Source organism: Canis aureus, chromosome 34 (assembly GCF_053574225.1).
Source record: "Canis aureus isolate CA01 chromosome 34, VMU_Caureus_v.1.0, whole genome shotgun sequence".
Classification (NCBI taxonomy): Eukaryota; Metazoa; Chordata; class Mammalia; order Carnivora; family Canidae; genus Canis; species Canis aureus.
The window spans coordinates 26,112,972-26,139,201 of NC_135644.1; the positions used below are offsets into that span (position 1 = coordinate 26,112,972).

Below are 26,230 nucleotides of genomic sequence, written 5' to 3' on the forward strand. Positions count from 1 at the left end.
ATATGTGATGTGATCCTGTCTGATGGCACTGGGCAGTGGTAGTGAGCCACAACTAGCTCCCAGTCCGCCTCAGGATCACAGGGGTAAACAACCAATACAGTTACCACCATTCTGTACCCAGACAACCATTCTGTTTCACGTCCCGTACCATATTCAATACATTACGTGAGCTTTTCCACACTCTTTTTTAAAAAATGGATTTGTGTTTGATGATTTTGCCCAACTATAAGCTAATGGAAGTGTCCTGAGCATGTTTAAGGTAGGCTAGGCTAAGTTATGCTGTTTGGTAGGTTAGTTGTATTAAATGCATTTTTGACTTACGATATTTTCAATTTATAACTGGTTTATTGGGATGTAGCCCCCTGTAAGTCAAGGAATATCGACAAAGACAAATTATTTGTAATAGTCTTGGCTCAAAAAAAAGCTATTAGTTTTTTTTTTTTCCCTTGAACATGAATGACACAGAGGCCTAATTATCAGGTTTATTTGAGTCATCAGCAAAATGGAACAGAAAAGAACAGAACAACCTGTAATAAATCTCACCTAAAAAAGGTGGGAACAAATACAAAATAAGAGATGGATACAAGTAAAGAAGCATCTGAAACCCAGTTCTTTAATGGCAATAATTATGTGCTCTTTTTCCCTTTTAATGTGTAAATAGTTTGATTAGTGAAATACAAATGGAATAAAGAAAAATCGTTTTTAACAACAGATATTAACATGATGTAATATTTGTATGAGTTTCCTGTGGCTGCTGCAGCAAATCACCACAAACTCAGGGGCTTAAAGCAACAGGGATTTCCTTTCTCACAATTCTGGAGGCCAGAAGAATAAGGGTGTCAGCGGGCAGGCTTCTCTCTTCCATCCAGAGGCTGTGGGGAAAATCCTTCCTTACTTCTTCCAGAGTCTGAGGCTGGAAGCATTTCTTGGCATGGCCACATAACTCCAGTTTCTTTCTTTTCTTTTCTTTTTTAAGATTTTATTTATTCATTTGACACAGAGAGAGACAGAGAGAGCACAAGCAGATGGAGAGGGAGAAGCAGGCTCCCTGCTGATCAGGGAGCCTGACACAGGTCTTGATGATCCCAGGACCCCGGGATCACGACCTGAGCCAAAGGCAGAAGTTTAACTGCCTGAGCCACCCAGGAGCCCGGTAATTCCAGTTTCTGGCTCCAATTGCACACGGCCTTCTCCTCCTCTGTGTCTGTGCCTTCTCCTCTTCTGTCTGGCTCAACTCTCTCACTGCCTTTCTTTCATAAGGATACTTGTAATTGGATTTTGGGCACCTACCTGGATAATCCCGGATGATCTAATCCCCAAATCCTTAATGCAATTGAATCGACAGACCTTTTTCCCAAATAAGGGGAACATTCATATGTTCGAGGTATTTGGACACACATATTTTTTGGGGACCCACCACTCAACCCACTATAGTATTTATTAAAACAGAAGAATAAGCTAACATAATTGAATAAAGATTCTAAGACTAGATTTCAATCTACAATTTAATTTGCTAATGAGATGTGGACAGTTTTATTTTTATTTTTTCAGTTAAATGCAAGTAGCTTATTGTATTTAAATAACGCACATATGTGGAGTCATCTAGTGATTTTTATCATAGTAGAGACACACAGAACAATTAGGTAGATGACAAATGGGTCAAATGTTTACAGGTTTAAGAAAATCCATTTCCACTAGCAATTTTTACAAATGAAAAATAAGGCTTTGGGTAGCCATCAAACACATATTACCTTAATAAAACATATATTAGAATTATAAGCCCAGCTTACAAATCAGGGTCTCTTTGGGAAACTAGAAACCAAACTAGGCATTTCAAAGAGACAGCATTTACTCTAGGAAATGACATTGTTGGGAGAACTGAAAGTCAAAAAGGGAAAAGTAGCTAACCCTGAGATTAGTCAGGACAGAAAGACAGACAGCAACTGAGGGATGACAAAGGAGGTAGCCCTATTATAGAATAGGATTGCGCTTCATACTATGTCACTGGGAGTGCTAAACAGGATGCTGGCAACACCAGGGAGAGGGCATCCAGCAATGACGTCACTTCTAGAGATAGTGCCAGAAACAGGAAGAAAGAGAACTATGACTTCTCCCCTCTTTCCTTCGAATGCCTTCTAATTTTCTCCTGGAACCTTCTATTGGCAGAACCTAACAGAAAGTCAGCTAGACATGAAGCCTGGGAAATGAGGTTTGCAGGCTCCTAGCCCCAACATTCCGAAGCAGATTGTGTGGAAGGATAGATGGGGAGCTAAGAGACACCAGGCAAATAAGCAGCACATCCAGCGATGTGGAAGAGCAGGTGGGTTTCCACATTGCTGATGACACGTAAGTCAGAGCACCGAGACAAATAACTCTTCATATCTATTGACCAAAATAATACCACTTTGGGGAACATAACTGAAAGGAATAAAGAAAGAACCTCAAGGAAAAAAAGAAATAAAGAATTTACACAGAGATGTTGGAAGAGGCATCATTTATAATAGCAAAACCATGAAAACAGCCTATATGCCCAACAATAGGGAGATGATTAAGCAAACCATGACAGATCTATGTAATAAAATAAAACTTTTAAAAAGAGAAATACATGTTTCAAATAAGTATGAAAATGTTCATATAAAATAAACTTAAGTGGAAAAAGTAGAACCTAGAATTGTATTTTTACTATCACAATTATAATTGTGTAAAACTCTGTGAAAGTATCTGAACAAAGATCAAGAAAGAACTGGAATGATATAACCGGTTCATAGTTAACGTTTCTTAGGCTTCTTTTCTCCTATAAAGTTGCTTAAGTTGTTAATTTAAAAAGAAAGTAAATAAGTCTTTATTTTTAGATCCAAACCAACTAAAAATGATGTGTTTCATGTTAAGCAGCTTTAAAGAAAAAAAAAACCAACACACACACACTACAACCTGGCTAACCATTCCCACCATAGCACTTTTTACAACTCTGGCATTAATCACTGCCATGGCCCAAGGCCAGTGTCCGATTGGTCTAGAGATTTTATTTTACAACCTGAGAACACTGGCTGGCTCCCAGTGCCTCTGCTCTCCTGCCCTGAGCTGAGCCTTTTTTCTTGTTGCTATACTTCATGTATTTTACTACAGGCCAGGAGCTGTTAAAGTTAACTAAAGCAATGAATAAAGATAACAGGGCAGTGTGAACAGCTCCCCCACCCCAGCATTTTAATGACTATTTAAATTTTTGTCAATATTTGTAGCTTCAAAATGAGGTTTTCTCTCCCTGAGCTCCAAATGCCTATACCATTCCTAAAACAAAACTCCCTAAACCCAGAGGGCAGGAGGCCACACCTTTGAATACCCCTGCCCCCAATACATCCTGTTTCCCAGAATCGTGATGTGCCAAGAAGTTTTTTGCACTCATGAACTCTGCCTCATTAGCAGGCTCATACTGATGCTTGTCACAGCTGCCTCAAGACTATTTGGAGTCTGAGGGTATGTGGTTACATCAGGGAAAGTATGACAGCATAACTGCCTCCCATAGGGACCTGCTGGCAAATTGCCCGAGAGACCTTGGCTGTGCCCGGAGCTGGCTCTCTGTGTGATTGATTAAGCAGTGAGAGGACTCACAGGAGAACCATGCTCCAAACTTGATCAGCTTGCCATTTTGCCTTTTGTGGGTACTTGAGGATCATCTTCCATAGGGTGCCTAGCTTTGGAGTCCAGCTTTGCCCCCCCACCATCCGTGCAACCCTTGGTAAGTGACTTCAGCCCTCCGTGCCTCTATTTCCTAGTGTATAAAATGGGGAACTAATAGTAGTTGCTTCATAGTTCTGTTGAAAAATCTGGGATAATGCCCGTGAGGCTTAATAGAGGATATTGCTAGTTGTTTATCCAAGATCCATTCTACCTTTCTTTCTTTATTAACAAGAAACACAATTTTGTTTGGGCAGCAACAGGCCCAGCTAAAATACTCCCTCCCCAGGCTCCCTTACAGCTAAGGTGACAATATGTCTCTGTTCTATGGGGAAGGAAGGGTTTCCAGAAATACAATAGTTTCTGATTTTAAAAAAGGGTGGGGTGGAGGGACAGAGCCAGCCAGGCTGTGTATTTTGCTTTTTGCTCTTTTTTTTTTTTTTTTCATTCTGTATAAAATGAGAACACCTCGAAGTAAAGCAGCCATCTTGCAACCAAGAGAACAAAAGCTAAGGATAGTACATCAAGGGAACCAAGGAGGGACCTGGGTCCTTGAAGATTTTCTCAAGCAGCTGTGCCAGAAGCGAACTACCTACTTCCAAACTTCTTGAAAAAATGAATTCCATTTGGCTAAACCAGTGTGGTTGGAGTTCTTTCATATGAAGCTGAACGCAATCCTGGTCAAAACACTCAGCATACTGCCTGCCAACAGTAATATTTTACTAAAGATTACCTTTTCTTTTTCTTTTTTTCTTTTTTTTACCTTTTATTTTTCTATAAAGTATCATGATTATGAATCAGCTGTCATTACATTGAGCACTAAGAGAGGGTCACCACTATTATTCTGGAATTCAGTTAGCGATAAATAATAAATAAAATCCTCCATTATCAACTAGGGCTGGTAAACATTCTCATTATTCAGAGACACTGGCTATAATAACGTTTGTTAAAATAAAATTTGCCATTCTCTTGCATTTTTTTTCTTATTGCTACTAGGTTATATTCAATTAGCCCTCTGAGGAGATGATTTTATTGATAAATCTAGTAATTGAATGAAGGGCAGGGAATAGGACATTTAAATATTTTGACTAACATCTATTTTTTTAAATTAAATTTTATTTGGTGAAAAGAAATGTTCCTTTCCAAGAGATACCATCTTTATTTTTATTGATGAATATAATAGATTTGTTTCTTTCGAATGCAACAATTTTTAATGCTTTCTAAGTAAGATTGCTAGTCAGGGTAGGGAGAGGACAATGTTGTTGATTTACCCAAGGGTAAATCTGATGTATATGAAAGCCCTAGGAGATTTCTCAAGATTTCCCTAAGTCTCAGTTATGACACGGTAAAAAGCTTGCCCTTATATCTCTGCTTCCTGAAGCTTCTCTACTTGGGCTGAAACATGGATCCACCTCTAACACCAGAAGAGTTGTTTCTAGATTCAGTCTGAAAATACAACTTTACCATAATACCAGGGAGAAATCAGACAACCTGTCAGATATCTCCACAATCCACTAATTAAATGGTGTTCTTCTTAGTTGTTTTCTTTTTCTTCTCTGTTTTTATACTTTGTTGTTCAAATAGAGGAAAGCAACAGGATAGTCTGGGTTATGCTATAATATTAACACCAAAACCTCAGTGGCTGAAAATGCCAAAATTTGTTTTTCGTTTATTCTATTTCCCCTTGATGGGTCAGCAGGGACACTCTCCTCATGATAGCCATTGAGCCCAAGCTGAGAGAACAGCTACCACCTTGAATGTCGCCTACTACCATGTCAAAAGGAAAGGGCCTTAACTAGCAGTTTCGAGTATGTGTCACTTTGGCTCACAATTCATTAGCTAAAACTAATTTCATGGCCCCACACAACCAAAAGTGAGCCATGAAGTTCAACTCTAACATGTGCTGGAAGGGGGGACCCTGGTTAACAGTAGAGAGTTAGCATTACGGAGGAAACCATTTACCCTCAGCTGCACGTCGTATCACTCACATTATCTAACTCTCATAACAAACTTTGATATTTAACTTTAATTTCCAGATGAGAAATCTGAGGCTTAGACAGCTTGAGTAATTTGACCGAGAATCCCATCTAACATGTACACTTGATTTCAGTTTCATCTGATTCCAAAATCAGAGCTTTTTCCATTATTTCCCTAAACTTCCCAATATCTCCTCTTCAACTGCTCACAACCTCCCAGGCTTGGGGCAGGGGGAGGGAGGGTCAGGTGGGATGGGGGAACAGTGACTGAAGAAAAGGCTTATTGTTAAGAGATAATTCTCTCCACAAAGCCAAATGGTGCACCTTCTGGGGCCTCATTAGTACGATGAAATGACCAACTGAACTAACCTAACCCCAAGGATCTGAAACTGAACCCCAGAAGACCAGAAGCAAAAATGACTAAAATGAGATCGTGGAGAAGGAGATATTAGGGATGCCAAGTGGATCATACAGACATTGCCATAAAAATTGACAAGCAGCATTATGCTATTTCTGTTCCTCAAAAACCTTCAAGTGATCACTCCAGGATGCCTATTACCCAGGGTGATGCCCAATTGCTTTCAAGAGCTCTATTTGCTATTGCATAAATCTCACCTTTAATCCCCAGAGAGTGTAGGTAATTTTGTTAAGTTCGTTGAAAGCATCATAGACACATTTTTGTTACTGCTCTGAATATACTAATTTTGGGAGGGACTCACTTTTTTTTTTTTTTTTTTTTAAGGAACTCACGTTTTGAAGTCAAGCATGCACTCAAGCATGCCAGGGAGGCTGATCTAACCTAGAAGTCTGAGGCAGAGCATGGTTGCATACCATTGACCCGCTTCTTTGAGGGATGTAATTTTCAGCAAAGAGAGGATGATCCTTTAAGCTTTTAAAATAGTTTTTACATTGTGTCTCATTTCTACTACACAGCTAACTGTAAGACCTTAAGTATTCAACTTATGATATAATATAGCTAGATTTTTTTTTAATTTTTATTTATTTATGATAGTTACAGAGAGAGAGAGAGGCAGAGACACAGGCAGAGGGAGAAGCAGGCTCCATGCACCGGGAGCCTGATGTGGGATTTGATCCTGGGTCTCCAGGATCGCGCCCTGGGCCAAAGGCAGGCACCAAACCGCTGCGCCACCCAGGGATCCCTAATATAGCTAGATTTTGACTTTTCTAAGTACACTCTAAAAAAATTATAAACCTGAAGGAATAAATTCTTCTGTACTTGAAAAATGCCTGTGATAAAATGTTAAATGTAAAAGGCAGTCTGTACACTTTTACAGCACGCTGGTTCCAGGACTGTTAAGCACCCAGTATGTACCAGTTTCAATATACCAACCTGGGTGTGCTCGGCTGGGTCAATGCCCCGAATCACCCCTGGTGAAGTCTATTTTAGCAGCATTTGTATTTGAGTCATAGATTGCAGATGATTTTTCCCTCTGCTTTCCAGTTTGTCTTTAGTGTTACTTGTCTGATAAAAAAAAAAAAAAAAAAAAAAATTTTTTTAGCTTAAATAGCTTTAGCATTTACAATATAAGTTTGAATACTTCACATGACGCACTCCCATATTCCTAATAGATTTTTTAAAATGGAAAACACTATGAAGATAGAGTATCAAACACTCAAACAGTACTCTTAAAATAATCAGTAAGGCATGAGAGTTAAAACTCAATTTTAAGAAGAATGTCCTAGAGTTGAGGGTCAACCCCTCCTTATAACAGCCAAAATTTAAGTCACCTGAATAAATAGAGAGACGAGAAGGAAAGGGCACTCTGAACTCTGCAACCTCTCATATTTAAAAGAAGAAACAGAAGAGGTAATTCCAATTGACCCTTTGTGCTTTATGGGTTTTACATCTCTGGGAAGGTTAAGATGACAGCCCATTCTAAACACATGTCCATTTACATTAGCAGCCTTTTCTATGGGTGACTTAAGTGCATATTTGAAACATTCCAACAGAGAAACAAAAAAAGACATCAAAGGGCCAAATAAATCCACACAAGTGTGGGGATTTGAGAGGCAGTTTATTTGGACTTTATCTCATTCTTATTTACCCACCACAATCCAAATGAGACCATAAAGCAGTCAGGACCCAAAAGACCTGCTTTCCATAGTCAAAACAGTATAGATCTCCACTCTTTCAGGAATGTTACAGTGGATGCTTTGACTATGCTACCAAGGGGACTAGGGGAGGATGTTGGGACGATTATTTTCCTATCGTATTTTAAGTGAGTCAAATAGGTGTCAAGTTCCTGTCTGAACTCTAATTAAGCCTGGATACTAAAAATGAACAGAAACAGGTTGAGAGCAGTTTTTATACTACTTGGGTGGTTGGTTAGCTGGAATAGCCGTGACTGGAATGCCCTGAGCACCCCAACTTGGGTTGATGATGTAATTCAAGTTGAACAATTTAACTTTTCAGACAGTTGAGCTAGGTCTAGATTCATAGCCAGCCTACATTCTCTCTTTAATGACTTTTCCCCCTTCTTCTCTTATACTCCTTTCTCCCTTGATGGTATCACTACATATGGAAAACTGCAGATATTTAGTTTATACAACAGGAAAGATTAATATTCACTTTTTAAAAACTCTGGTACATGAATAAAATCCATGTAACAGTACATGCAATACTCACATAAAGAACTCTGGGGCCCTTAACTTTAGTAAGAGCTAAAGAATGTTTTTAAGTGGAAAGAAAGAAATGATGGGAATATTTGCTACAGGATGCAGACATCATTCCCTGGTGCCATTAGCTCAACAGGAATTAAATGTAACTATGAACAGGGGAAGTCATTAAGTCAATGGCTTTTTGGTTGTTGTTGTTTTTTTTTTTTTAGGAAGCTCTTGCTTTGCAACCTGGCTGGACTGATTTGTTAGGTTTGGGCAGGGAGTACAGAGATAAAATAATTGGGTAGAAGAGAAGAAATAATGTGAGCAAAAGACAAATACTGAAGTTCAAATGGGTACAACCCAAAGGAAGGCTATGGAGTGATAAGAAAGAGGCAAATGTTAAATACTTAACTTCTTTAGCTGCTATCTTAACTAGGGCATCGCCATTAATCAAAACTGCAAGTTTAAGTACTGGTTCTTGAAGGAAAAAAATCAGAAAGGGGCTCTTTGTCCTTTGTTAACACAAACACAAACATTTGTACAACAGAGAGAAATGCCTTTCTGTGGCTTTCTCTTTTGCAAGTCAGGGATGACTGGGTAATATTCAGGCAGGAAAACATAATAATGATTGATGCCTGGCAAAGTCTTATATCACTAGGAGCAGATATTTTATATATTTTTGGCCTGTTTCTCTATATACCCAGTCACTTCTGCTAGTCATTGAAAGAGTTTCTTACATGTTTTTTGAAACATATATGATTCTTTCTAGCTTCAGAAAATGATGAGCTACCACTGTTTGCCCTTTTTAACTTAAAATTTTTTTAACTTAAAAATTACAAAAAAAAAAAAAAAAGAAAAGAAAAGAAAAGAAAAGAAAAGAAAAGAAAAGAAAAGAAAAGAAAAGAAAAGAAAAAAATTACAAATGTTGGGCAGCCCAGGTGGCTCAGAGGTTTAGCGCCGCCTCAGTCCAGGAAGTGATCCTGCAGACCCGGGATCGAGGCTCCCTGCATAGAGCCTGCTTCTCCATCTGCCTATGTCCCTGCCTCTCTCTCTCTCATAAATAAATAAATAAAATCTTTTTTAAAAATCACAAATGTTAATTATAAAAATGTAAACAATAAAGAGGAATATAAAAAAAATTTAAAGTGGTGCTCTCCCCTACCCTTCTCTTCATACTCATTTTAGTTATCTATTATTGCATAACGAATTGCACTCCCTCCCCACCTCCCCGCCAAACTTAAAAGCCTAAAGCAATACATATCATTATCTTACCATTTTCTTTGGATCAGAGAGATCCAGAATGGCTTAGCTGGATGGTTCTTGGCTCAGACTTTCTCACAAATTGCTGTGAGGATGCCAGTAGGGATTGTAGTCATCTGAAGGCTTGACTGGGGTTGAAGGATCCACTACCAAGGTAGGATCTACTCATGTACCTGGCCTGTTAGTGCTGGTTGTTGGCAGGCCTCACTTCTTCAACACATGGACCTCACCTTAGAGCTACTAAGTGTCTTCACAAGGTAAGAGCTAGCTGTATCAAGGGTGAATGATCCAAAAGACAGAGTAAGGAGACATCCAAATATCTTTTATAACCTTGTCTCTAGAATCACACACACACACACACACACACACACACACAATCCAGCCACACTTAAGGGGATAGAAATTGGGCCCCACCTTTGCAAAAGGAATACTGAAGTACTTGTGGATATAGTTTAAAACTACCACAGTACTTTCTTTTAGTTTCTTTAAGGTTTTATTTATTTATTCATGAGAGACACAGAGAGAGAGGCAGAGACACAGGCAGAGGGAGATACAGACTCCATGCAGGAAGCCCGATGTGGGACTCGATCCCAGGACCCCTGGATCATGCCCCGAGCCAAAGGCAGACACTCAACTGCTAAGCCACCCAGACATCCCCTACCACAGTACTTTTTAAAGTAAATAGTAATCACTATTAATAATATATTGGTATATAATTTTCTAGACCATTTTTATGTACATATAAATATGTATAATGTAAATATGGATTTATATATTAGATGGTAATTATAATGTATACTAGATTATATATTTATAGTTGTTTTATAAAACCCAGAAAATGCTATGAAATTATTTGCAAATTTTTGTTCATTAGTTTATCAAGGACATCACTTCTCCTCATGCCACAGAGCTTCTTCTAAATAGCTGTGTAGCATTTCATTGGATACTATAACATAATTTATTTAAGCATTTCCCTAAAGATGTACCTTTGGGTTGCCTTCAGTTTTTTGGTACTGTGAATAATGTTGCAGTGGACATCCTGGTACATTAAACCTTATCTGCTTATTTAAGTATTCCTGTATTATATATTCTTATAAATAAAATTGCTATATTGAAATATTTCTGCTTTTACTATTTTGATACATACTATCAAATCACCCTCTAAAAGTGTAACATTTGTTTGGTCATTAAATTGGTTAAGGTAGGCTAAATAGAGCTAAAAATTGCCCATGTATTAAAGACAATAAGTTTCTTTCTCTCTTCTGCAATAATTCAAAACAGATTTTCCAGTCAGTAGCAATGGGACTAGAGGGATAGGTAGGAGGTGTTTGCCCACATAGCTCTTATCTACATAGCTCTTCAGGGATCCAGGATCACAGTATCTCTGCCATTTTTATGATATTCTAAGGTGACTCTTGTTGTCACCAGCATCATTTTAAGCAATGAGGAGGGAGGTAAGAGCATAATGGGATAAGCCTAGAAATTTTTATTGGGCAGGCCTAGAAACGGCATTTGTTGTTTCTGCTCTCATTTCATTGAAGAGAACTACAGAGAATACTGGGAAATATAGTAAAGTTGGGCAACTATATGGCATTCTCTGCCATAGGGATTTTCAAATATTTAAAATTGGCATGTCACAGATGTCAAGTAATTAAAATGGCTGCTAATTAGAAACAACCAGGAGAACCAAGCAGTACATATCTGCTAAACATTAACGGCCATGAAAAATTTTAAATAAAAATCCAAATAATATTTTTCATGGTCTCAAAAGTGTATTTTGTTCTGCAATTTAAATGTTTAGCTTACCCAAATAGAGCAAATTTTGAAAAGGAAAAATAATGAGGATGTTTTTATGTCACTAGATATAAAGACATAATATGAATACAGTAATTAAAATAATGAAGTATGTAGGAATAGATCGATGAGAATTTATAAAACTATAAATTCTGCCAAACTCTCAAGTGTGTTAATCATAATTTTCCTGGAAACCACCCTCTCCAAGTCTGCCATCATCCTGCTTCAGTGTGTCTCCAGGTGTTCTGCACTGCCTGGGGATTCATTTTGTGGCTTTTTAAAAATATGTATTATATTTATTTATTTTTGAGAGACACAAAGGGAGAGGCACAGACATAGGCAGAGGGAGAAGCAGGCTCCCTGGGGAGCCTGATGTGGGACTTGATCCCAGGACCCTGGGATCATGACTTGAGCCAAAGGCAGATGCTCAACCACTGAGCCACCCAGGCACCCCTTTTGTTTCCTTTGTTCCATGCTATCTTTGTTCTTGATTTACAAACTCATTTTGCTGGACCCCAACCATTAATGGCTTCCTGAGATAGGGCACCTAGAAGGTATATCTTTCAAGGCCTTGTATGACTAAAGATACTTTTATTCTTCTTTCAGGCTTGATTGACAGTTTAGCTGGGTATTAATTGATAAGTATTTCCCCCTCAGAATTGTCCCTGGCATCTAAAGTTGCTGTTAAGATATCTAGTGTTACTTTCTATCTATTCCTTTATGTGTCACCCATTTTCTTTCTTAAAGCTTTTGGACTCTACTCTTTTTCCTTGGTGTTCTTGGCAAGTAGATTTGCCTTGCCTGTTTGTCTCACTTATTTCAGTAAGTACTCAATGGAACCTTAGCCTCTGAAGATTCACATCATCTACTTGGGGGGATGTTTCTTCCATCATTTCTTTGATAATTTCCTCCACTCCATTTTTTTTTTAAATTTTTTATTTATTTATGATAGTCACACACACAGAGAGAGAGGCAGAGCCATAGGCAGAGGGAGAAGCAGGTTCCATGCACCGGGAGCCTGACATGGGATTCGATCCCGGTCTCCAGGATCGCGCCCTGGGCCAAAGGCAGGCGCCAAACCGCTGCGCCACCCAGGGATCCCCTCCACTCCATTTTTTATTGCTCATTCTTTTTTTTTAATCCCTCTTTCCTATTAATCAGATGGTAGATTCCTAGATTGATTCTCTAACTTTCTTATTTTCTCTCTGTTCCTTTTCCATCAGTACTTTGGAAAAAAGGCTTAACTTTTGTCAGCCAATAAGATAATAGTAACTACCTTTTAGCTCAGGCTTCCTTGATCATTGTCCTCATAGCTTGGTTATCTGCCTCAAACTTTGTTGTTGGTGTTTTGTTTTGTTTTCAGGGGTTTTGTTTTGTTTTGTTTTAGTAGTTTGTAGCCATCACTGAGAGGCAAGTTAGGGAGAGAAAATTCTTGGATCCATTTTAAAATCTGAGACATTGAGGGCAAAGTGGGTTCATGGCAGGGTCAAAGTCACAGCTAGTAGAGAACACAGCTCTGAAGCTGCCTGAAGCTGTGTCCCAGGCAACAGCAGGCCCCAACCCTACCTCACAGAGCCTTGCATAGAGAAGTGTGTCTTAGCCTAGGTGGGGACATGGTAGACTGCTCCCACCCACCTGGCTACACCCTCTTTGCTGTGCTCTTCCCAGGCCCCTGGAGAGCCTGCCACTCAACAACAGCTGAGATGGTGGCTCCTTGTGCACACTCACGTAGGCATACCCACCCTCCATGCACACAGCTCTAAGCCAGGCAAAGAGACATAGCTTTCTCCATGGGCACGCAGCACATCCATACTCAACCTGTATAGAGCTCAGGTTCAAGCAGAAACACCTGTGTCCTTGCCCATCATGGGCACAGTGGCAGAGGATGTGTATGTGTGTGTGGGGTGGTCCCTAGGTGGGCCAGGCAGGTGGCCACGGCCACTGTGGTAGTCTTGTCGGTCAGCCTTCAATGTCTTGATGTTATCCACAAGGTTCTAGGCTAGAGAGATACCAAAGATCTGGAGGAGGGTGATGCCCACGAGGACCCCAGCCATAACAATCAGGTTTTCCTGCAGCCACTTCTCAAACTGGCCGACGCCGCAGCCTTTGGTGTGGATGGAGCCCTGCTGCTCCAGCTCCAGTCCAGCCGACAGCCTAGCACACTAGGTGTTAAGGACACCTACGGCAGGGTCCCTGTCGCATCAGGAAGAGCACACTGCAGCGCTCCTGACTGGGGCTCAACTCAGCGCAGCTGAAATAAATACCGAGGCTCCAGTCATTAGGTCCTCGGGCTCAGCAGCAAGACGGATATTCCTGAGCGAGGTCAGTGAGGTTCTGGAGGTCAGTGCTGGCCCGGTAGGCCTTGACGTTGTTGCTCATGAGGAAGAAAATGAGCTGCTTTCAAATCCAGCCCTTGACTACGAATGCCAGGACCCCTGCTGCCCGCTCCAGGAAGAGATGGGGAGCCCTGAGAACGACTGGAGCAGGAAGGTCATCTCCCCAAGTGCCTGCAGCACCAACAGCACACCTCCCATCACTCCCAACAGCCACCCGGGCTGCAGGCCTCCCCGATGTGTCACCGGCCGGGGACACCACCTGGCCCCCAGGCCCACGGCCTCCCGACCCACCCCCCCACCCAAACTTTTCTAAGATTTTCTTTCTTTATTTGAGAGAGAGCGCAAGCAAGGAGAGCGGGAGAGGGAGAAGCAGACTCCCCGCTGAGCAGGGACCCTGGCGTGGGTCTCTATCTGGGCACCAGATCCTGACCCCAGCTGACCTCGCTTAACCCGCGGAGCCACCCCGGCCCCCCCCAAGGTGGAGCAGGAGTCGGACAGAGTGGCAGCCAGGCCGCACCCTGACCCCTGGGACGTGCGCCCGGAGGGGCTGCTGCAGGGCCACGCAAGTAACTCGCCTCTGCTGGTAGCAATAGGTATTTTCCGTTCACAGCCAACCTTCCTTCCTCCCCCTCCTCCCCGTTACCTCCTCCTCCACCCCCAGCGCACCTGTGCACAGCTCCCCATCTCCGAGGGCTTTAGCTTTTCCTCTTCTAACAACGGCTTCCTTGTGTTCTTCACAAAACGCCTCTCAGATGCTCCAACTCGCCACCCAACCGCCATCACCCCCTTGCTCCGGGCGCCCTACGGCTTGGCTGCCCTGGCGTCAGGCAACCTCTTCTGGCACAATCGACCGTGACCCGAGTGGGGCTGGCTGGGGAGATAACATCGAGAGGCTTGGGGGCCGGCAAGCGATCAGAGGTACGGCCCGCTGACTGGAGAAGGTTCTCCAGCCTCAGGAGGCTCAATGGGCTCTTTGAAAAGTGGAAATAATTAGAGCCCGCCCATCGATTTCAAAGGATCATCATGAAGATGACGTGGACCAGTCTTATCAGGGGGTGGGGGGGCGCCTTGCAGGCCCCGGGGACGGGGGCCTGCTGCCCGCCTGTCAGAGAGCCAGCAGGTCTGCCTCCCTCCTGCCCAGAGGTCTGGGAGGGAGAAGGGGGAGCTCTCCATTGGGGTGGGGGCGAGGTCTTGGGGGAACTGCAGAGTTCTTGAGGAGGGTCTATTCCGTGATCCTGCCCACCTGGGAAGAGGAGCAAAGGCGCTCTCTTAAAGCACAAGTGGGAAGCCTCCCGAGTGTGTGAGCCCATATGTGTGCATGTGTGTGCGACCGAGTGTGTGAGCCTGTGTGCATTCATGTGTGTGCGACCTAGTGTGTGTGCATGTGTGTGTGACCAAGTGTGTGAGCCTGTGTGCGTGCATGTGTGCACGACCGAGTGTGTGAGCCTGTGTGCGTGCATGTGTGTGCATGTGTGTGCGACCCAGTGTGTGAGCCTGTGTGCATGCACGTGTGCAACCATACATCCACTCCTGCTGCACTGATCAGAGACATGTGAGAGTCTCCAGTGTGAAGCTGCGAGCCCCCGAACTCGCAGAGAGCCTACTGACACGCTGGCGGAGAAAGGAGTGAGAGAGGGATGATGGAGCTGAGAACGAACAGATGGTCTTTAAAAAAAAAAGTTTCCCCTAAAGCTAAAATTTTTAATTAAAAAGACTAATCTTTTTCCTTTTTAAAACCCTTTTTATGATAAAATATACTACACAGTGAAAACATAAAATGTGCAGCTTAATGAGTTATCAAGGTAATATCTGTGAAACCATCACTAAGGTCAACAAATTACACATGGCTAGCACCTCAACAGTCTCCACCTGTCTCTCCAAAATCCGAAAAACCCTCCCTCTGCACAAAGGTAACCATAATGTGATGTTTATAACAATCACACTCTATTTTTTTCACTTTTTTCATCTAAGTATGCACCCTAAAGCACTGTACTTTTTTTTCTTTTAGATTTTATTTATTTATTCATCAGAGAGACAGAGAGAGAGAGAGAGGCAGAGACACAGGCAGAGGGAGAAGCAGGCTCCATGCAGGGAGCCCGATGCGGGACTTGATGCTTGGACCCGGGATCACACCCTGAGCTGCAGGCAGACGCTCAACCGCTGCGCCCCCCAGGCTCCCAGTGTACAGTTGGGAGTGGTATTGTGGGATGAGAGAGTATGTGAATCCCCTACTTGACTACAGAGTGTTTTCGAAGTGGATTCTCAATGTACATTTGTGGAGCAATTCTCCTTGCTCCACATCAAAACTGGTAATTCTTCACTCTGAGATAATGTACTTCTCTAGAAAAAAGACTTAAAAAAATGAAAAAATAATTGTGGTAGAATTAACAGGTTACTCTTTTTGAGTGACTTTACATGGCAAAATAAAGATCTAGTAGTTACCCTTAGGCCTATTTTCCCCCCTGAAATTCTACTGGACCATGACATCTCAAATGCTAGACACCATGATCCCACACAGCATGCAATTGGTTGTTCCTATTTATCTTTTTTATCTTTTTTGACCTCAAAAACCACTTGATACATATAGTATCCAGCTTCCAAGGTGATCCCCCAATGAACTTCCACTCTTGATATTTATGTCTTTGTGTAGACTTCCCATACTGGATAAGAGCTGGTTTTGTGCCCAATTAAAGTGTCGGCATATGGGGCACCTGGGTGGCTCAGTGGTTGAGTGTCTGCCTTCAGCTTAGGACATGATCCCGGGGTCCTGGGATGGAATCCCACATTGGGCTCCCAGCAGGGAATCTGCTTCTCCCTCTGCCTATGGCTCTGCCTCTGTGTCTCTGATGAATAAATAAAATCTTTTTTAAAAATTTAAAAAATAAAGTGTCAGCATATGAATTCACAAGCTAGGTAATAAAAGACATTGCTGCTTCAATACTGTCCTTTTGGATCAATCACTGTAGGGAAAGTCAACTACCATATTGTAAGGATGCTCAAGCAGCACTATGGACAGGACCACTTAGAAAAAGAACCCACTTGGGACGCCTGGGTGGCTCATCTGCCACCGGCACATCTGCCTTTGGCTCAGGTCGTGATCCCGGGGTCCTGGGATCAAGTCCCACATTGGGCTCCCTGCAAGGAGCCTGCTTCTCCCTCTGCCTATGGCTCTGCCTCTCTCTGTGTCTCTCATGAATAAATAAGTGAACTCTAAAAAAAAAAAGGAAAAAGAAAAAGAACCCATTTACTAACACCACCTTGCTAACCAAGTGAGTGAACCAGCTTGAAGAAGGAATCTTCAGCCTCAGTCAGGTCTTTGGTGATTTCAGTCCAGCCTGAGTTTTTCACCTTGACCTCAGAAATCATAAGGCAGACAAGCTATCCCCTTGTGCCCTGTTTGAATCCCTGATCCACAGAATCCATAAGATAATACATGATGATTGTTGTTTTAAGACACCAAGTTTGGGGATGATTTGTTACACAGCAAGAGGTAACTAACAGCACACATGACCACCTAGGAAGTGTCCTTGCCCAGAATTTGAGCCTGAATCTGAATATGCCTATATATTTAAGTACAGATTTAGAAAAAACAGAAGGACAAAGGAATGTGTTAAGCAAGTGCATCACAGGGCTGCAATCAGCAAAATCCAGAATATAGGAAATTTTATAGCACAAATGACCCAATTTCTTCAGCTAGTAAATTAAGGGGGAAAAAGATGAGGAGAGAAATCTAACATTAAGAGGGACTTAGGGGGATCCCTGAGTGGTTCAGTGGTTTAGCACCGCCTGCAGCCTAGGGCGTGATCCAGGAGACCCGGGATCGAGTCCCACATCGGGCTCCCTGCATGGAGCCTGCTTCTCCCTCTGCCTGTGTCTCTGCCTCTTTCTCTGTGTCTCTCATGAATATATAAATAAAATCTTTAAAAATAAAATAAAGGGGACTTAGAAGGTAGGATAGATTGCACTATTCCCCATATACATGGCCCTCTTTTTTGGGGAGAATTATGCTTCCCTTTTCCCCACTGACCTCAGTTTTGGCCATGTGATTTCCTTTGATCAATGAAATGTGAGCAGATGTGATATTTTCTACTTCTGAGTAGAAGTTTTAAAAGTCATTGTGTTTATGGGCAGCCCGGTGGCTCAGTGGTTTAGCGCTGCCTTCAGCCCAGGGCGTGATCCTGGAGTCCCAGGATCGAGTCCCACATCGGGCTCCCTGCATGGAGCCTGCTTCTCTCTCTCTCTCTCTCTCTCTCTCTCTTTGTGTCTCTCATAAATAAATAAAATCTTAAAAAAAAAAAAAAGTCATTGTGTTTTAACCATTTCTCATTCCATCTGCCAGGACATGTGTGTATCCCAAACGAAGACTGTTTCTTCAGCCCATGGCTAGGAGTAAGGAGTATGTGAAGCTGATTCACAGGGGAAATTCACGTGAGCAGGAAATAAACCTGTTTCCACAGCATAATCTAGTGTAATCTGACTCTTCCAAGAAATGTTTCAATCAAATAAAACAGATAAGCCATATTAGGATCTCAATTTATGAGACCATTGTAGAAATTTGATTACTATGATTTGGAAATTTCCCATAATAAAAAGTTTAAAGAAATAGCCTATTCACTTGAGCTCCAGAGTTATCCATTGACTCCCAAAGAGGTACAGAAAATAAGGGAGCTGGGAGGAGGGGCACCTAGGTGGCTCAGTGGTTGGGCCTCTGCCTTGGGTTCAGGTCACGATCCTGGGGTCCTGGGATGGAGTCCAGCATTGGGCTCCCCCCAGGGAGCCTGCTTCTCCCTCTGCCTGCGTCTCTGCCTCTCTCTCTGTATCTCTCATGAATAAATAAATAAAATCTTAAAAAAAAAAAAAAAAAAGGAAGGGGGCTGGAAGGACAGAGCTGAACAATTAAGTCTAGCAAGTTAGTCCACAAAGGAGGGGTTTGAATCTGGCCTCAGGATGAAGACAACAAAACTAATCATTTCCAGTGAGAAAGATTTTTCTTCAGGAGCATTTCAACAATCCAGAGCAATATTAGGGCAAGATTCAGAGCCCTGGAGAGGTGTGGGGGGCTCTGAAGTTGGTAGCTTTGACCTCAGGTGTGAAAGGGAAAGGCGTGGCCTAAGTAGAACCGTGATCTCTTCTCTGCCCGTTGGCCAAAATCACACGCAGTATCTGTCTTCACCAATTAAAACGTCTGATGTGTTCTCTGAGTCCTGGGCATTAAGTTACTGCTTGGAGCTTGGAGATGGGCTGGGAGCTGCTCGATCTGCTCGCGGGGCCTGGAGTTCCATTACTCCGAGGAATGATGCATTCCTTTGACTTACTGACAGATGGTTTTCTATCTTTCCCCTCGTCTCCCATAAAGTGCTCTAATTCACTCCTCACGAGGCTCCAGACTGCACTGCTACCATTTGCACTGCAAGGATAGAATTTCCTGTAAGTGGAGGAGACAAAGTAAGGGAGCGAGGGCCACCTCCCAGCACCACATCCCAGACAGTGGTGTCCAGCGGGGCCGCTTGGGTAGGGGAGGCTGGGCCGAGAGAAAGGAAAGGGGCTGACTTTGAGCCAGATCCCAACTCCAGAGCCCATGTGGCTGCCACGTGGCCCCATGGAGGGTGAAGATGGGCAGCTATGGTGGGGAAGAAAATCTCTTCGTATGAGAGAGGCAGCCGTGGCCTTGGTCACCTCCTGCCCGCCTGCCTAAAGCAGTCAAGTGAGCAGATCCTGCCTCTCATTCCATCCCCAAAACCTAGGGTGCTCCTCTCTAGGAAAGAAGAAGAAAATGGATGGGTACGTGAGGGCAGACACATCTCCCACCCCCACCCCCACAAGACTGACATTGAAGTTTTGTGTTGTTTTGTTCTTCTTTTTTTTAAGATTTATTTATTTATTCATGAGAGACACACACAGAGAAAGAGAGAGAGAGAGAGAGACAGAGACAGAGACAGAGACACAGGCGGAGGGAGGAGTAGGCTCCCCGCAGGGAGCCTGATCCCAGGATCCCGGCCTGAGCCAAAAGCAGCTGCTCAACTGCTGAGCCACCCAAGCATCCCTGTGTTGTTTTGTTCTTGACATTGAAGTTGACAAATGAGTAGGACTGAGCATTAGAAACAGGACTGGGAAGTTATGGAATTGGATGGGAACAGCAGTCAGATATAAAGGGAGCCCGCTGCCCAGGGATTCCTCCAGAGGCGGCTGGGAGCAGTTAATAGCTTCATGCTTATACCCCAGTGAATTGTTATGCCTCCATAATCGTAGGGTTCCTTCATTTCCCCTAATAACACAATAATGAAAAACAAAAAATTTTAGTTTGGGTTTTTAGTGATACACCATCCACTTTAGATTTTATTTTATTTTTTTAAGTAATCTCTACACCCAACATGGGGCTTGAACTCACAACCCCAAGATCCAAAGTTGCATGCTCTCTAGACTGAGCCAGCCAGGCGCCCCTAAGACAACCCCTGTCCTTGGCAATTGCCCTTCTTAATCTTTCCTGCCTTCTGCCTTCTTTCTCTTATCCTGCAGAAAAGCTGTGCCCCCTGCTGCCCTCTGTGCAATTAACTAGAGCCAAACTTATGTACCATCAAGGACACTAAAAATAAATATCTATATTTTCTTTTAATATTTTGCCTACTGTGACCTACTTTTAGCTCAGTTTCAAAAGCAAAGGGGTGAGGTGTGTCCTAAATAAACATGGCATTGAACTCTGTTCTACCGTTTTGGCTGCATGGCTTTTTACCATAAACCGAGGTTGTTTTCTACAGACTGTAAAAGTTTAAAAGATCTTCTGTGTCAATATATTGATACTTAAGCATCATCTAAAATCTGTTTCTTTGAAGACCTTTTCGCACTGATAATCCTGGTATTAAAGAGCTCTAGTTAGTGTCACCTCTGAAGTGCCTGAGTCACATGTACAATCATTTAACATCCCACCCACGTGTCTGAAAACACATTTTTCAACGATTCTAAAATCAAGAGCTGTGAAGATTTCTTTCAAAGAGTGTTTCATCAACTGATGTTATTTTAATTATTCATCTTTAATGAGGGATCTATGAATGTCTTCAAAAAATCAGACCTAATAGGTAGACTGTCACCTAAAAAAAAAAAAAAATCAAGGTATAGTCTGAGGGCTTCACAGGCATTGGGTAATTATTCTCATAATTTCAATACTTCAGTTTCGACAGCAAGATATATGTGAGTACTTTCAAAGTTAGTGTTAATATTCACCCTAGGAGTTATTAATGAACACTTTAAAGTGCTCTAATGGGGAATGCAAACTCCAGGGGGCAGTTGGTGAGCCCTGAAGCGCTCTAATCAGAACTTGGAATCTGTGGCTACTATGGCTCCTTGAACGATTCATTTCTGAATCGACACTAGAGGATTTATTCTTTAGCATAAGGGATGCCAGAAATAGCTTTTTTTTTTTTGTTTTAAGTGAAATGCATGTTTTTGAAGTATGTATATTGAACAGGAAATCTCCCCTTTGAAAGAATGGGGCTTAGGTTTTGCATGCATCCAGAGGCTCGGGTGTCTATCTGGCCTGGCCCTGTGCCTGCCGCCTCGTGCAGGACCCTGTCACCGAAGCCAGTGAGGAGTGTGGCTGGATCCTGCTTTCGACAATGTGATACCTGGTCGGGGCAAACATTCATGCAAGCTTCTGGTGGGGAGCCTTGAGCTCAGGGAGCATATAAGGACCCTTGGGCTCATTTGCTAATCAGTGTTTGTACATGGAACTTGGTCAGACACTGACCTTCACAGACCTCACCAAGCCGCGGCCCCGGGGAGGGCAGGGAGACCCAGGCTCTATGGACGAAAACTGGCAAGACGCTGGCAGTCGTGTACCACCAAACTGGCTTCAGACTGTGAACCAACATTTGGTCCACAAATCGTTACCATGAGATGTGTTTAATGGTGGCGGGGGGAGGGGGGGAAGAGGGCCAAATAGAAAAAAATGTAATTACAATGACAAAGATTCAAGGAGGATTCATAGAGAAAAATGTAGTTTTATCTGGATAACAATAATAATGTAAACAAATTACACAGGCTCACTGCATGTTCTAAACCCTCTAAGCATAAACGCATACATGTATGCATTTAATAACTGCCCCAACTCTGTGAAGAAATACTATTATCGGGACACCCGGGTGGCTCAGCAGTTAAGCGTCTGCCTTGGCCCAGGGCATGATCCTGGAAACCTGGAATTGAGTCCCGCATCGGGGTCCCTGTGTGGAGCCTGCTTCTCCCTCTGCCTGTGTCTCTGCCTCTCTCTTTGTCTCTCATGAATAAATAAATAAAATCTTAAAAAATACTATTATCATATTCTTTTTTTTTTTTTTAAGATGTGTTTATTTGAGAGACAGAGAGAACACAAGGGTGGGGGGAGAGGCAGAGGGAGAGGGAGAAGCAGACTCTCTGCTGAGCACGGAGCCTGATAAGGGGCTTGATCCCAGGACTCTGGCATCAGGACCTGAGCTGAAACCACGGAGATAGTGGCTAAACGGACTGCACCACCCAGGGCCCCCCACTATCATATTCCTAACTGCATTTTACTGACCAGGACACAGGGGCACAAAGTAGGACTTGTACTAAATCCTGCAGAGCGAGTAAGTAGACAAGCTGTGATTTGAACCCAGGCAGTCTGACTCCAGAATCCAGGCTCTCATTGATCTAGAAACCAGAGTTTGGGGGATCCCGGGTCGCTCAGTGGTTGGGCCTCTGCCTTTGGTTTAGGGTGGGATCCTGGGGTCCTGGGATGGAGTCCAGTACCAGGGTCCCCCCAGGGAGCCTGCTTCTCCCTCTGCCTGTGTCTCTGCCTCTCTCTCTCTCTCTCTCTCTCTCCCTCTGTATCTCTCATGAATAAGTAAATAAAAAATCTTCAAAATAAATAAATAAACCAGAAATTTTTTTTGGAATTTTTTTGAAAACTAGCCGTCAGTATGTGCTCAGGACCCACAGGAGTTGAATGAGCTAAAGAAAACTGGACTGGCTCGAAGCGCCCACCGGGAGGAGGGGTTCCGCGGGCTCCCTTGGCTTGGGAACAGGCCCCTGCCAGCAGGAGGTCTGGGGGGCCATGGGGGCAGCAGGCCTTCTGCGGGGAATTAAAAGTGAGGGCCCGTCCCTGGCGGACGCTGGCGGCTCCCCGAGACGCGACACTGAGGGGACGCGGGCGGCGGACTGTCTCCCTCCCGAGCACCTGTCACCTGCCCCCCCCCCCCCCCCCCCCCCCCCCGTCCCGCCGCCCCTCGAGCCTCAGCAGGTGCTCCCCGCGGCGTCCGCGACCCTGGCCCGGTCTGCGGGGCAGAGGCCCCCGCGCATCCTGACGCCCGCGACGCGGCTGGCGGGCCCTCCCGGCCCCGGTGCGTGCGGTCCACCCGCGCCGCCTCTCCCCGCCCCGGAGGGAGCACCGGGCGCATCTGCCCACTTCTGGGTGGGCACGAGCTCCGCGCCCCGGGACCAGCCACGAGCCCCGCAGGCTGCCGCGGGGGCTGGTGCGATGCAAGGTCCTAGGGCCTGTAGGGCTCTTCTGGCCGTCGCTTGCTGCTAGGTTGCAAATTCTTTTTGACAAATCCCCAATATTTGCATGTATCAGATTGATTTTATATAAAAGCCTAATACTTAATTTATTCATCAGATTGGAAATGAGACCAGGAATTGAACCAGACGCTGGAAATTCAAGAGAAAGAAGATACAGACCCTTCCGATTTGCTGGGAGTCGTTTTGCTCGTGGGTAGTAGGAACCCAACTGAAAGTAGCTTAAACAAACAAACAAACAAAAATGTGCTGACTCGTGTACCTGAAAGTCTGAGCATACATTTCAGGCATGGATGGACCAAGGTGCTCCAATTATTTCATCGGGGCTCCTTCTCCTCTTTCCATCCTGCTCATCTTTCGCTCTGTGCACTGGCCCCACTTGCCCTTACTAAACACGCAGCCTCCTCCGACATAACCTGAACCGATGGCTGCAAGAAGCTTCAGCTTACGTCATTCTTTTTTTTTTTTTAAGATTTTATTTATTCATTCATGATAGACACAGAGAGAGAGCGGCAGAGACACAGGCAGAGGGAGAAGCAGGGTCCCTGCAGGGAGCCCAATGTGGGACTCGATCCCAGGTCTCCAGGATCACACTCTGAGCCAAAGGCAGACGCTCAACTGATGAGCCACCCAGGGATCCCCAGATTACATCATTCTTAGAGATCAAAATAGCAGAGGACTAGAGACCCTCTCTCCCTCGGAATCCACCGATCAAAATTTAAAGATTTTGATTGGCTGCAGTTGATGACATTTGATTGGCCACTCTGGCCAGGAGATTATTCAAATTGGCCATGTTTTGGTTACCTGCTTCCCCCTCAGATGACAGAGGTTGGACTCCAGCTGTACAACATGAAATGCATTCCCCACACAGAGAAAGGGGTGAGGATAGAGAAAAACAACAGACATGCACTGTGGTAGCCGGCCTCGAGGAGGACCCCAGGTGAATATTTACATCCTTGCGTCATCTTCCAGGCTATACCACAGCTAGCCTGTGAGACCAATAGAATCCGCACAAACGATGGTTTGTGACCTTCAAGACTAAGTCATAAAAGAATAGTGTGGTTGTAGTTAACGCAGTGGTTCGTCAGAATCACATAGAGGCTGGGCAGCCCGGTTGCTCAGCGCTTTAGCACCGCCTTCAGCCCAGGGCCTGGTCCTGGAGACCCGGGATCGAGTCCCACATCGGGCTCCCTGCGTGGAGCTGCTTCTCCCTCTGCCTGTGTCTCTGCCTCTCTCTCTCTGTGTCTATCATGAATAAATAAATATAATCTTAAAAAAAAAAGGAATCACACGGAGGACTTAAAAAATATACAGATACTCAAATCCTAGCCCTAAAGAATGCAATGACTAGGAATCTCTGGTTTGGGTTTGCGAGGTTGTTTTTGGTTTTTGGTTGCTTGATTAGCTGGTTGCCATCAAGACATGTGTCTGCTGCAGTGTCTTTTGGTATGGTCTTTGGACCACATGCTGCAGAAAGCAGAAAACATAGGCTCTTGGGGCCAAATCAATCCTAATGAAATAGGATATGAATGAGCAGATAGAGTGGAGTCCAAGGATCTGCATTTTAACAAACTCTTTAGGAAACCTTATGCACATTAGTGTATTAATGTGTAAACTTGAGAGATGGGTGACTTGTGGAAAACCCAGGAAAGAATTGTTTTGTGGAAATAAGGAGGTTTAAGGAAGTGGTAAATTCAAAATTGTATATGTATTTTTGCCATACTGATGCAAAAATATGCTTGAATGAAAAGACTAGCAGGAAATACTCCAAAATGGCCATGTTTGTATTATGGTGGTGGCAACTGTAGATACTAGGATTCTGTTTTTGTTTTTGTGTTCTGTAGTGTAAATACATTACCACTATGACTCAGACAATGCTTTTCAGACAGTTTAAGGAGCTGTGTTAATGATGTGGAGAAGTCAAGTTGGACAAGGGTTGAAAAGAGGTCATTGGCCTTAGCAAGTGGGAGGCCATTGGAGACCTTTAGATGAGGGGGTGGAAGCCAGATTACAATGGTTGGATTCAGTGGATGGGGAGGAAGTAGAGGGAGCCAGTATAGACCATTAGTTCAAGAACTTTGGCAGCAAAGGCAAAATTTAAAATAAAATTGTTTTTTTTTTTTTTTTTACAAAAAAAAAGGACTATAAAATACTTGTTTATTATATAAAATTGGGTAATTCAGAATATTAAGAACAGAATAATAGTCACCCACAATCCCACCACCAATGCCAAACCATGTTAACAGTTTGGCATATTTGTTGAACATTTCTCTTTCACAACAATGCTTTGAGGCAGAGAGAACAGCTCAAAATCATCCACATCATTTTCAGTTGAGGAAACCAAGGCTCAGAAAGAGATATTTTCCTGAGGCACTAACACAGTCCGTGATGAAGTGTTTAGTTTCCATAGTGCCTTGGGTTTCCCCAGTGCTCTGACTTCATTTCCTGGTAGCTCTGCCCCCACCCTACAGCAGAATTGGCCAGGCTAGCTCTTTCCTTGTGCCCTATGGTAGCCTGAACAGATGTTTGAGCTGCAGAGCCCCCGACATTCCACTGCACCCATGGATTTACATTCTCAAATCACCCATTAGGTCAGTTCTCTCTGAGAGTAGGACCCAGCTCTCATTCATCCTGGTATTCCTAGATCCTGGCATAGCGTTCGACACAGAATCATTGCACAAGCCGTTTCTGGAATGACAGATAAAAGGTGGTGTTTGGTACAGTAACTGATGCCGTTTTCATTTTCGGTTTTTCCTGTTCCTCCATAAAAGTCCCCCATTCTGGCAGTGGCTGGGGTGTTCTGTACACAGACTGCCTCCGGGTAAGAAGAACCCAGTAGGATCAGAGTCCAATGATTGGCTTTTGATTTTCAAAAGCTCAGGTGGGGTATAAACTACAGATTTAGAAGACTGACTAGGGGGATCCCTAGGTGGCTCAGCGGTTTACTGCCTGCCTTTGGCCCAGGGTGTGATCCAGGAGTCCCGGGATCAAGTCCCATGTCCGGCTCCCTGCATGGAGCCTGCTTCTCCCTCTGCCTGTGTCTCT

The 26,230-nt window shown here is 43.6% G+C and overlaps 1 long non-coding RNA gene and 1 pseudogene across 3 annotated transcripts in view; both read right to left on the reverse strand.

The window, feature by feature from the left end:
- Positions 1-7,001: 7,001 nt before the first annotated feature.
- LOC144304977 (uncharacterized) overlaps positions 7,002-26,230 on the reverse strand; it is a 47,320-nt gene continuing 28,091 nt past the window's right edge. The window contains exons 4-6 of one of the 3 annotated variants that reach the window (XR_013371980.1): positions 14,330-14,534; positions 9,546-9,801; positions 7,002-7,134 (exon numbers count right to left, since the gene is read on the reverse strand). This is a non-coding gene — a long non-coding RNA (uncharacterized LOC144304977). Of the gene's footprint in view, positions 7,135-9,545; positions 9,802-14,329; positions 14,535-24,463; positions 25,874-26,230 lie in introns of those variants that run through there. The other 2 variants (XR_013371981.1, XR_013371979.1) reach the window with 2 other exon arrangements.
- Positions 13,163-13,861, reverse strand: LOC144304549 (tetraspanin-17 pseudogene; annotated as a pseudogene).